General features: G+C 32.5%; 1 long non-coding RNA gene and 1 other non-coding gene across 2 annotated transcripts; one reads left to right on the top strand and one right to left on the bottom strand.

Annotated features, from left to right (window-relative positions):
* Nucleotides 1-556: 556 nt before the first annotated feature.
* LOC149496835 (uncharacterized) lies at nucleotides 557-2,640 on the bottom strand. Its single transcript, XR_016320548.1, has 3 exons — nucleotides 2,552-2,640; nucleotides 1,491-1,562; nucleotides 557-757 (listed from the first exon to the last, which is right to left on the bottom strand). It is a non-coding gene; the product is annotated as an uncharacterized LOC149496835 (long non-coding RNA).
* A 2,225-nt stretch (nucleotides 2,641-4,865) lies between these two features.
* On the top strand, nucleotides 4,866-4,972 carry LOC149496836 (small nucleolar RNA R71). The gene has a single exon (XR_016320740.1). It is a non-coding gene; the product is annotated as a small nucleolar RNA R71 (small nucleolar RNA).
* The last annotated feature ends 7,566 nt before the right edge of the window (nucleotides 4,973-12,538 follow it).

The following is a 12,538-nucleotide window of genomic DNA, read 5'->3' on the forward strand; positions in this document are numbered from 1 at the left end:
GATATGACAGATTTGCATTCATAGATTAGGCTCATTGGCCTTAGAACAACACATACCTTTTGCTTACTTGCCTCTTTTCAGAAAAATCATTTCTTTTTCAAATCATAATATCAAGTATAAAATAATATCATAACTGATATATCAAACAAATATTCATCACATACAAATAACCATCATAAGCTTTTACTCACAGTACACAGAGTTGTAGTTTCAAGGCTTGGAAGAGACTCGTTCTTCTGTCACACCTTACCCTACTGTAAGACATGGCATGTCGCCCGTAATATAATTAATAAGCACTTAATTCTTATAAATGCTTACTAAGTATACTACAAGGGACTTAATCCTTTTAATTCCTTCATTTTTATATCTTGTAGCAAAATAATTTAGTTATTAAATATATATAACTTCTTTTGGTAGATATTAATCTCAATATAATTTCTTAAACATATTATAAAAAAAAACATAAAATAAAATGGTTCCATAACCCATAAGTCCATGGATGATTTAATTACATATTGGAGTCCTGTTCAAATCTTAGATACATAATAGAAATTAATTACTTTAATAGACTATAAATTTTCAAATTCATACAATCATAATTTACATGAATCTGCTCAAATATACATAAATGATCTGTTAATGTTTAATACATCATATATATTCCAAAAGAAGTCAAATATACAATAGCTACATCAGTAGCATACTATCTACATCAAATAAAAATGATCCTCTCTTGGTTCTTTTTCCTTTCCTTTACCTGCGATAGTACAAAAGCAACTATCGCTAAGCATATGGCTTAGTGGTGTACTAATAAAAATAATAAGGAATGACAATTCATAAATCCACCATGGTAAAGAAAATAAGAAACAAAATAAATCAATACCATTTAAATCATCAATTCATAATATAGTCTTTACAGCTTTTATAGAGTCAATTCTGAGGGCCATCAGTGTCTAATGTGCACATCTAGACCTGCTATCTACAACCTCAATCTGTGATATGATTTCAACAGAAGAGGGAGTAATCTACAACCTCAACATGGAGGGAGAATTTCATATCAATCATATATCATCTAGTGATGATATCCATGTTCAATCGATCGTAATATCAACTTCAACAAATGAAATGATATTCGGGGTAATAACCATATCTATATCAGCTGTAAGACTTTTAAACCATTCCATTTATGTACTAATATCAAAATCACAATGGACAACATTTCATTTCACAACCACTGCTAAAAACATTCAATCACGGCCACCCCTCATACTACAGATATCAATTGGCCAACGTCCTCCTCTTTCACAGTATAAGAATCATAAAATTCATTTACAAATATCATTCGGTCGTATGCTTTCAAAATAATCCTTTTCCTCTTTAAAAACTTATGAATATCATTATAATTCATAAAGCAAATCCATTGAAAATATTTTGCAAAATCAATTTCATTTTGTTTAAATAAAAGTAGGAAAGGAATAATATACACTAACCTGAACTAGATGGCTCCCCTAGCCCTTTTCCTCTAGTAATCACCCTCTCCTCAACTCCCTTTCTCTCAGCAGCTGTAGCATGATATTAATACTCACATTAAGATCATACTACACAATGTACACACATGCACTTCTATAAGAATGTAAATTAAGCATTAGAATGTAGTCTCATGCTTTTTCTTTCATTTTCACTATACTTGTCCAAGTGTTATATGATCTGAGTTTAAGCATGAAACACTTCATATCCAACACTTAACCACATCCTAGACACAAAATACTAACAATGAAAACAATAGAAGTGAATAGCATGCTAAATTCGTTCAAGGTTTATGAAATGCAGAATTTCAGCATTTGAGTAGCTGGCATTGCGTTGACTATATCTTGAATTCCCCATATTCAATTGCCCTGAAATTTTGACAGCATGTTCCAAACATCTTAGGGTACTGTTCTGGAAAATTTCATAATTTTTAAAGCTCATTTGCATTTTTAAATGACATAATTATAGAATCTGAAGTTCAGTTTTTCTCATGCTGAGCAGCCTGCAGTGATTTACTTATAACTCCATTTCCTTTTATCCAATGGCCTTTAAATTTTAACACGACCTACCCAACATCTCAGCCTATCTCCATATCAAATTTCATAAATTTTGGAGTTCATTTTCTTAGTCAAATAGGTCAATTACAGAAGCTGAATGTCAGGCAGCATAACTGTAACATGTCCAACAATGATAAGTTTATTTAAGCATTCTCAACTCACTTCCAGCACAAATTCATGCAATCCAACTCTTCTATTACTGAAATAACATCATAATATAAGATATAGCAGAGTCCATAGTTCATAGAATATCAAAACCAAACTCAAAATCATCCATCTTGGTGACTTATGCAACTTAGACTTTGAATTCATGCATAACTACTTTCAATCATCTTAAATCACCTTAAATCACTTCTCATCACTTCATCTTCACCAAATCAGATTACACAAACAAGCACCTCACTTCAAAGTTCATGGAATTCAAAAAGTAATCCATAGAAATGAAGGAGGAAGTGAAAATAACTAACCTTTTCTTAAGAATTACTTGAAAATTCTTTGATTTTCACCTTCTTTTTGCTTGGTTTTGACTCAAAACCCTCCTCCTCTCTTCTTAAACGGTTTGTCCTGCAACAATGAGTGAAGTGTCGTGGTTCTTTCCTCTTCTTCAATAAAATTATATAATAAACTTTATTAAAAATTCCTTCCATGTCCTTTAAATGCAAATTGCACTATAATCCTCCCTTTTGTTTTCCCTTCATCCTTTGGCACTCTAATCTTTTTAATCATTTTACTTTAGTCCTATTAGGTATAAACCAAGTGTATTTAATATTCTAAACTCCACTTGGTAAAAATCGTACGGAAATTACCGTTTTTCAGGCTTTTCAGGTAAAATCGTGCTTTACCGAGAAGTCATCCATTTTTCAACTCATTTTTGATTTCCTTTAAGCTTTCACATGGATTTGTAAAGATCAATTAATGTTTCATTTAATTAATATTAATATCCTCAATCTATAGTGTTTCCCATTATTTTAAGTTTTCCTTTTATTCGGATAACCGAATTCATCGAAAAAGCTAAAATAGAAAGAACTACAAAATTGAGGATATTACATCTTCACCTTCCCTTGTGATCCTTTTACCTATATGAATAAGTAAGCATCCTAATATTTATTTAGGAATTTACTCAAGCACTTGATGTGCATGACTTTAATGCTTAACATTTATCATTCCCCTTTGTATTTTGAACTCCTAGAAAATTCCATATATTCTCCAACAATCACCTTACAATCCTATAATCTCAACTCAATCAACTATTCATCAATTAACATCATTAAAGTTCATCAAATACAACACTATTTAATGAATATTTCTTAAGCTCCTTAAACTTCTATAACCATCTAAATATGATAGCTTCAATTTAAACACAATTCTTTTCAAACCAACAACTAATAACATCATTAGGATGCTTAATCAACTAATTAAAGTCATTAATTCATATTGAAAACATCATCTTCATAATCAACCTTAAGTGGCAGAATCTTCCCTCTTATACCTTAGATGTGATTTTTCTCAATTCAAGCAAATTAAAGTTCAATTCATAGTTTATATAATCAATACCAACTAATTAACACTTAAAATCATGTTTATTTTACTTAGTTCCATCAAAATCAATCTTCCATCCAAAATCTCCTCTTTGAAACCCTAACCATATCTTCTCCAAATCATGCAAATAACTTAAGATTAAATGAAAACTAACTCACATTTGATGATTTTTAAGTGTTAATTTCAAGAGGAATTAACTTTTCTTCTTCTTCTTCTTCTTCTCCTCTCCTTAGGATTCGACCCTCTCTCTTTCTCCTTTCTTTTTATGTTTTACTTACTCTTATTTAGGGTATCATATGGTATATAAAGGATAAAAGTCATGTGCAAGTCACATGACCACCAAATTCTTCCTAACTCCTCAAAGTCCCTTTTATTTATGCTTTTACCCACACTTGTAATTATAACTTTTCTTTTATGCTAATCAAGTCCATAACCCTCCATTAATGCTTAATTAATCCCATTTAGGTCTTTATTAAACATCTTAGATGATTTAACATTACATCATTAAGTATTTAATTAGGATACTAATTGAGGTGCTTCACGTGCTAGCTTCCCATTACTATGACTTGAGCACATTTAACCATCTCCTAATTATTCTTCATAATCATTTTCCACTTTAATTAACTTATAATCTTGGGAATAACAACCTCTTACTAACATATTAAGGCAGACTTAATAAATAAAATCACCAAAACAGGCATAACTCTCCATAGCAGCCTCAATATACTTATTTGAATTAGCTCATTCTTAAACACCATATATTGATGTGCTGAAGGCTTTAAAGAGCATAAATGCAACCTTAATATCTAGGATAGAGTGTCAAAACTTCTCTAATTCAAAGCTTATCAGATTTATGCATTTGCATACTTATATATTCATACCGGATATCTCATGTGCATATTCATGGTTAGGCATATCACAGCCTAATATTTATCATAAAACAATTGCAAATGCATGTGTTTATACTTTCATATCACATATATCATGTTCATAAATACCGATGCATGATCATGATAAGGTGTTTCAGGTCTAGGATGTTATAGCATCAATCTCATAAACTCCTGCGGGCTTTTTCCTTTCAGAGGTGTTTTAGTAATAGCTATTGCTTATCATCTCTTCTATCAAATCATATGCCTCATCAATCCCCTTCCTTTCAAAAGATCCACTAACAGCTACATCTAAAGTGATTTTTATATTAAGAGACATGCATTATAGAAAGTTTGTACTTATAACCACTTGGGTAAGCTATGATGTGGACACTTTCTTAATAGGTCTTTGAATCTCTCCCAAGCATCATACAAACTTTCTTGATCATGGTGAGCAAAATTCATTATCTCATTGCGAAGCTTTGTGGTCTTTGAAGATGGAAAGAATTTTGCCAAAAATTTTCGGGCTAGTTCTTCCCATGTAGTGAAACTTCCAGCGGGGCATGATTGCAACCAAGAACATGCTTTATCCTTTATAGTGAAAGGAAATAGTCTCGATCGAATGGCATCTTCAGAAACTCCATTTTGCTTGAGTGTATCACGAATCTCTAGAAAATTTGTGATGTGGGCATTAGGATCTTCAATGGGCAACCCTCCATATTGAATTGAGTTGGACAACATTTGGATAATTGCATGCTTGATTTCAAAATTGTTAGCATCCACTCTTGGCCTAGTGATACTTGAAGTGGTCCCATCAAGAGGAGTGGTATAATCTCACAAGGTGCAAAAAGGAGCTCGGGGCGTTTGAATTTGATTTTGATTGTGTTGATTGAGTAGATGTTGCAACATCTTGTGCTCCTCATGATGAAGTAAATCCATCATCGGCCATGTCTGCTTGTTCACGCTCTCGCTCTCTTCTTGCAGCGTTATTCCTTCGGCAAGTCTTTTCGATTTCCAGATCAAAGATTAAAGGTTCAACTCTATAAGGTCTTCTTTGCATAAAACACTTGAAATTCTTGTAAAAGAAAATTAAAGAAAAAGAAAAATAAATGTCTAAATTAATAATAAGATAATTAGTATTGATATTGGTAACGCCAATCCCCGGCAACGGCGCCAAAAACTTGACATGCTTTTTCGCAAGTGTACGAAATTACAAACAATTAACAAAGAGTGAGCATAATATCGTCCCACAAAGATTATATACCAACTACAAAAATTGTATTGACCTATTATTATTTAAACAACAATAAAGAGAATGTATTTGAAAACCAAAAAATTAAAGCAAAAAAAACAATAAGAATGAGATCAAGCAAGAAGCTGATGAAAAGAAATCAAGGTTTAAAAGTTACTAGAGATTTTGACTTCACCTAATTTTATCCAGTTTATCCTATTAGTTTGATAATCAATTTTAATTATTCAAGAAGAGAAATAATCCTAAATTTGCTAATAAGCTCTCTCAATGTTTTATTAGCTATTTTAACCCAGTTGAATTACCCATCTCTGAATGGTGCAACCAAACATAGATTAAATCATTAAGTTCTTGTGATTATTTAGGAATTCACAAATTAAGGCCTAATTTTATGAAAACCTTCCACGAGTCAAACCATCTAGCTCTCGTATCACGTTGTTAGTCTCATGAAATTTATTACCCTATTCATATCAAAAACCCTTCTCTTGATAGTAATTAATGAAATAAATCAATCCACGGGAGAAACTCTGCCTAGAAACATCCAGATCAATAATAAATTTTACTTGAATAAAGAAAATCGAAATTAATATTATAAAATGGAGTTGAATTTAAGCTACATCATATCCCTATTAAATAGATTTACTTCGACATAGTAAATAAATCAAACTCAATTAAATTTGTAAATAATCCTATAAAGAATAATAAACAAAAAAGAGAGTTTAGAAATAAAAACTAGTCAACGATTGGCTTGAGTGGCTTCCTTGAATCTTAATCTTCAACTTGGATACTTGAAGTCTTAAGAGAGAGAAAACTATGCAGAGAAAGTAATAGAACAAGAGCTAATCATAACCTAGCTCATCTCTCTCTTTATATAGACTACTTGGGAAATCTTCAAATTCGTTCAGGAAATAGAATCTCTAATGACGAAGAAATCGTTTGGAGATAGGAAACTAATTAGGCTTTATATTTCTTCCCAATTAGGATTCTCCCAGCGTCTAGATAGGGTTTAAGCTTGATTGGGCACATTAAAAAGGCATCTCATGCATGTCCATATGTCACACTCACCGCCCAGTCCCAAGAGACCCGACGGTGGATGCCACATTCGGTGTCGGAGGTACCATTCTAACTAACATATAAATCACTTTTTATACAGGTTATGAATTAGAAGTGATTTAGTATTGGTAAGTAATATTTTTTTTTTGAAAATGACTTGGGAAAATCCTATGTAAAAAGTGCAAGAGTTTCCCCTAAAAACTGAGCTCACCAAACATATGAATACAAAACACTCCAAATTCAAACTCCAATAATCAACACAACACAAACAATACTCTATAACTTTATAAACATGTAATTTCTCATTAGCATCATAAGAATCATCAAACTAATTGTATTCATTTATATATCAAGTCCTAATAATCCAACCATATGCTAACTAACTTGGAAAATATTTTATATTCAATCGTTAAATAAGTTCCATACTTAACTCCATTTACATATACCAAAATAATTTAGAATAACATATACTTAAGTTATATAACTCGAATAACAAAATCTCCAAATAGATAAAAATTATATATGTCATAGTTCTTAATTACATAAAACTAATCCTACCACTACCAGAATTATCTCTTCTACTCTAATTCTACTCCTCTGGTCTTTAAGCAGCAATCACGATCTTCAACCCATGCGTGATAAAAATCAACGACTGAGTATAAAACTCAGTGGTGCTCATAAAACACATACTTACCAGTGTTGTGATGGCAACATACTTAAAACAAAAATTTTAAAAGAGTTTCATTTTACAAAAAAAAAAAAAAAAAAAAAAAAAAAAAAAAAAAAAAACTTGGATAACAAAGCATGATTTCACATCCATAGCACATAATTTCATATTTTACTTTACAAATCATTAGCAACCATAATTATCATCATATCACATCTTACATTCATTACTCTTGGTGTTTATTTTACCCTTAAATATGCTTTTCATTTAAATTAATAACATAGTCACATATATTCAAAAAACAAAGATCAAATATATAACATAATCTTATTAATTAATTTAATTCCTTGAAAACATTTTTCTTAAAGATGCTCTCATACGCTTAGGAGAAGATGGAGTAGATAAGATTTCATAACTTATTCATAGTGGCCTTATGTGCTAACATAGTCATAGGGGCTTCAAGAGCCTATCATAACATATGGAGCGCATCCACTCTAACATAAGTTACCCACGTGCCTAGCATATGATCATAGCTTCATATCATAATGGCATCAATTACGAGCATGCTCTTCTTACATAATAAATCAAATCACACATCAAATTCACACAAAGTATATTAGAGCCCAAAAACATAACTTTATTTCTTAATTCATAACAATTCTAATAAAACTTATTTTTCTTTAGTCTTCTCGAAATCAATGTAAGCTTAGTTTAAAATTTAAGTAATTCATGAAAATTCCATACTTAAGCACAATTACTTAACATAGAAAATCTTTATCATAAAAATCACTTATAACATTTTAAAACATATGCTATTAACGTAAGTAAAGCTAAAGCAACAGTAGTATTTATATCATTCGTAGGTGCGGCTAACTCCCCATGAGGTAACTCTATGATCTTCCAAGGCAAAAACGCCCCCGCCCAATTAGAAACAAAAATAAATAAAAATAGAGTTCCAATAAAGGGGACCCATGAGCCATATTCCTCTTTATCATATATTTTTCTATTTTATAGATTTTTCTATTTATATATATTTCTATTTCTATATTTATTTTATATATTTTATTTTATATATTTTATATATTTTCATTTTTTTATTTTGGTAAAGTTTCGGAAGATAGGAAGCAGGCCATTGTTGAGCATATCTTGGGAATGAAGGAGACGCTAGTCTTACTCAGATGCCTTATTCAAATAGGGGGTGCTCCAATATACAAGGGCAGTTTTCAATCAAAAGATTCCATTTAAAGCATCCTTTAGATATATATGAGCATATCCATAGGTCAAACATGCACACTTTGATGCAAATTCTTAACATTTTCATAATTAAAGACATAGGAAATTTCTCATTCCTCAAGGTTTAACTTAGCATTTCATCCAAATTCCACACACGTATCTTATTTACCATCACACCAAAGCATATTATCTTTTTAAGGCATATTATATTCCCAAAAGGTGACTTTTCCTAAGTTATGGCATAAGTAGGGAAAGTACCACCCTTGGTCTACTTGGGCAAATTAACTTCCTATCTAGCATAATGCCTTGTATTTATTCTTATTAACATACATATAATACCAATTCAACTAATTAATCTCTATCATGCAAAGATCCTTAAACTTGTCATACTTTTGTCATAGAAAACTCGTGAAAGACTAAAGATTTAAGTTAGGAATTTCTACCACATTTCAAATACCTATCTAGCATCATATAAAGAACATAAGCAACCAAAAAGGATAAGAAAAATATAAGGCCCTTAACCTTAGTAGATTCGGCCACTCTTAGGAATAGGAGGAGGAAATATTTTCCTCTTCAATCAAACATATAATCATGCTTAAATAACACCCAAGAACACACTTTAGCATTCAATTAACTCTCATATAACCAATTTCAACATAAACCCTAAATTTCTCATAATAGGCTAGAAATTCAAAATTCAAGAAAAAAAATAAAGGAAGTGTGTTTATGAGAACAAATCAAAATTAAGCTTCTACAAGCTTAAACAAAATTTCTCTCAGCCTTTGCTTAGCCTTTCTCTTTGGTAGAGGATTCCCCAACCTTTACATAAATAGAAAATCAAAAATCAAAACCAAGAAGACAAATATAAGAAGAATTGGAGCATGAATGGACATGAAAATGCTTAAAGAGAAATCAAAACCCAAAAATTGGAAAGAAAAACATTTAAACAATTGTGAAGTGGGATGTGTGCAGTGCAGTGAAGGAATTCTTCTTGGGTATTCCTATCCCTAAAGACTTCAGCAAAGCTATGATAATACTCATCCCCAAGACTGAACATCCCTCCTCTTTTGAGCAGTTTCGGCCTATCTGCCTGGCTACATTCATAAACAAGGTATGTACTCGCATTCTCGCTAATCGTATTGCTCCTCTTCTTGTTCAATTAATCTCTCCAGAGCAAGCGGGATTCATGCAGAACAGATCCATCCATGATCAGATACTGATTGCAAACGAACTCATCCATGATATTGACAAAAAAACTAGAGGGCATAATCTTGCAATTAAACTGGATATGTCCAAAGCTTTTGATCGAGTGTCGTGGAAATACTTAGAGGCTGTTCTCTTGAAAGCTGGGTTCTCTACTAAGATTGTTCACTTAATTCTTTCACATCTCAAAGCTACTGTCTTCTCCATTTCAGTCAATGGTATTAGCTATGGCTCATTTCGTCCAACTCGTGGAATTAAACAGGGGGACCCGCTTTCTCCTCTCCTGTTTATTCTGGCTTCGGAAGGTTTTTCAAGGGGTCTTAAGATGTTGGTGTCTCACGGGAAAATTGCTCCTTACAAGACAACTAGAGGAAGTGATATAATTACTCATCTAGCCTTCGCAGATGATCTCCTCATCTTCATTAACGGGGACGTTAAAAGTGCCAAACAGTTTAAAGAATTCCTGCAACTATATCAAAAAACCTCTGGACAATTAGTTAACCTCAACAAAAGCTCTTTCTACTGTTCTTCGAAAAGCACTTCGGCTTACAAGGATAAAATTCAGTCCATTCTTTCCATCACTGCTAAAGCTCTTCCATTCATGTACTTGGGAGCTCCCATATATAAAGGAATTAATAGAGCTCAATATTGTTCTTCTCTTCCTCAAAAAATTGATGCTAAACTGCAAGGATGGACAAAAAAATTTCTTTCCACTGGGGGCAGACTGTTACTTATTAAACATGTACTGAATTCAATTCCGATACATACGCTGGGAGCTATGTCTCTACCGAAGAGTATTATTGCTATCCTAGAAAAAAAATTTGCAGATTTCTTCTGGTCTCCGGACTCTACAACTCTCAGACATCATTGGCTAAAATATGACAGATTTTGTTTCCCTGTGGAAGAAGGCGGTCTTGGTCTCCGATCACTATCCTCTCTCCAAGAAGCATATTCTATTAAACTGTGGTGGAGATATTGCGAAGGAAAATCGTTATGGGCAATGCTGCTACGGAAGAAATATTATAGAAGAGATCAAATGAATTTTAAAACTACTGATTCTTGTACCTGGAAAAGAATTTGTCGAATTCAAACAACAGCTAATACCTTAATTTCTATTGAGGATGATGGCCCCCGTTGGATTGCAAACGACAGGGAGAACTTCAGTCTAAAATTAGCATACGATTTTGTGAGACTAAAGAAATCAGCCACTCTCTCTTACCGTTCGATCTGGGATCCAAATATTCCTACTAAAATCTCAATCTTCACATGGAAAGTCTTGCAAAAGGCTGTACCTCTTCCATCTCGATTACAAAAAATGGGAATTCAGCTTGCTTCTTATTGTCCATTTTGTTGTTCAGCAGAGGGTTCATTTAATCATATTTTTTTTAGCTGTTCGACAATCTCCCTGATTTGGAAATTCTTTCGTGATTCAATCTGCACTAAACCGTTAGCAGCAAATTCCCTTCGGCAGGAACTAATCTCATGGTGGATTCTTTATGCTCCTAAATCATCACCAGGTATAATAATGAGATTTATCTCCCAAATTATTCTCTACTCAATTTGGTCAGCATACTGCTGTCTCACATGGGGCGAAGGAGGTGGTTTTCATATTCCCCAATTGCTGGAACAGATTCATACCACGATCTATAAATGGGGAGTAGCTCACTCTGAATCCAAATTTGCCAAACCCATTTCTTTATTTCAAGATTACCTTCCTGAATTCTTCGGCAATAAATTGAAAATTAAGCTGGTATCTTGGGTAAAACCACAAGCTGGATTTTACAAGCTCAACATTGATGCTTCATACTCTTCTTCTTCTTCCGCAGGAGGAGCCATTATTCGAGATCATTTAGGTAGCCTCATTGCCGCATACTGCTTCCCAATTCATGCCAGAGACTCTACAGACGCTGAACTAAATTCCTTATTTTTCAGTCTCAAATGGTGTCAAAGCTTAAACACCTTTCCCCTTATTATAGAGAGTGACTCAAAAACTACCATCGACTTCATCACTTCCTCAACTTCAGCTAGAACGCCTCGGTTTGTCATTCAGATCAAGAATTTAGTCTCGGGATTCAATGTCTCTTTCTGCCACATCTATCGTGAGGGGAATCAAGCAGCTAATTTCTTGGCTCGTTTCAGCAGATTGTACTCAATTAATTGTATTTTTACTACATTTACTTCTTTGCCTCAATTACTTAAAGGCATTGTTAATTCTGACATTTTGGATTCTCCATATATAAGATATAAATAAGGTTTTCCCAAAAAAAAAAAAAAAAATAGAAAACCCTCCAAATTCTTTTGAAAATAATCACCAAATATCACTACCCAAGCTTAAATCTCCAAGATTAATCACTTACTTAAGGATTAATGAAGTGGAATTAGTGTGTTTAGTGAGTAGGAAATGAAAAAAAAAAAAAAAAAAAAAAAAAACAAAGAGAAGGAGAGGAAGATGAGGACGCCAAAATGGGAGAAGAAGAGAAGAATGAGAGAAAAGAAAATGGTTGCTAGGTGGAAAGTGTTGGCTTTTAAAAGTCATTAAGGTTATTTTGGTCTTTTCTAACTACTTCCTTAAGAAGTGATATTTGGGTGGTTAAAATTAAGTCAATAGTACTCTAATTCAATGGCTAAAAATATTCTCTAATTA

The sequence above is a fragment of the Jatropha curcas genome, chromosome 4 (assembly GCF_041381405.1).
Source record: "Jatropha curcas cultivar XTBG-Jc1 chromosome 4, XTBG_Jcur_1.0, whole genome shotgun sequence".
Taxonomy (NCBI): Eukaryota; Viridiplantae; Streptophyta; class Magnoliopsida; order Malpighiales; family Euphorbiaceae; genus Jatropha; species Jatropha curcas.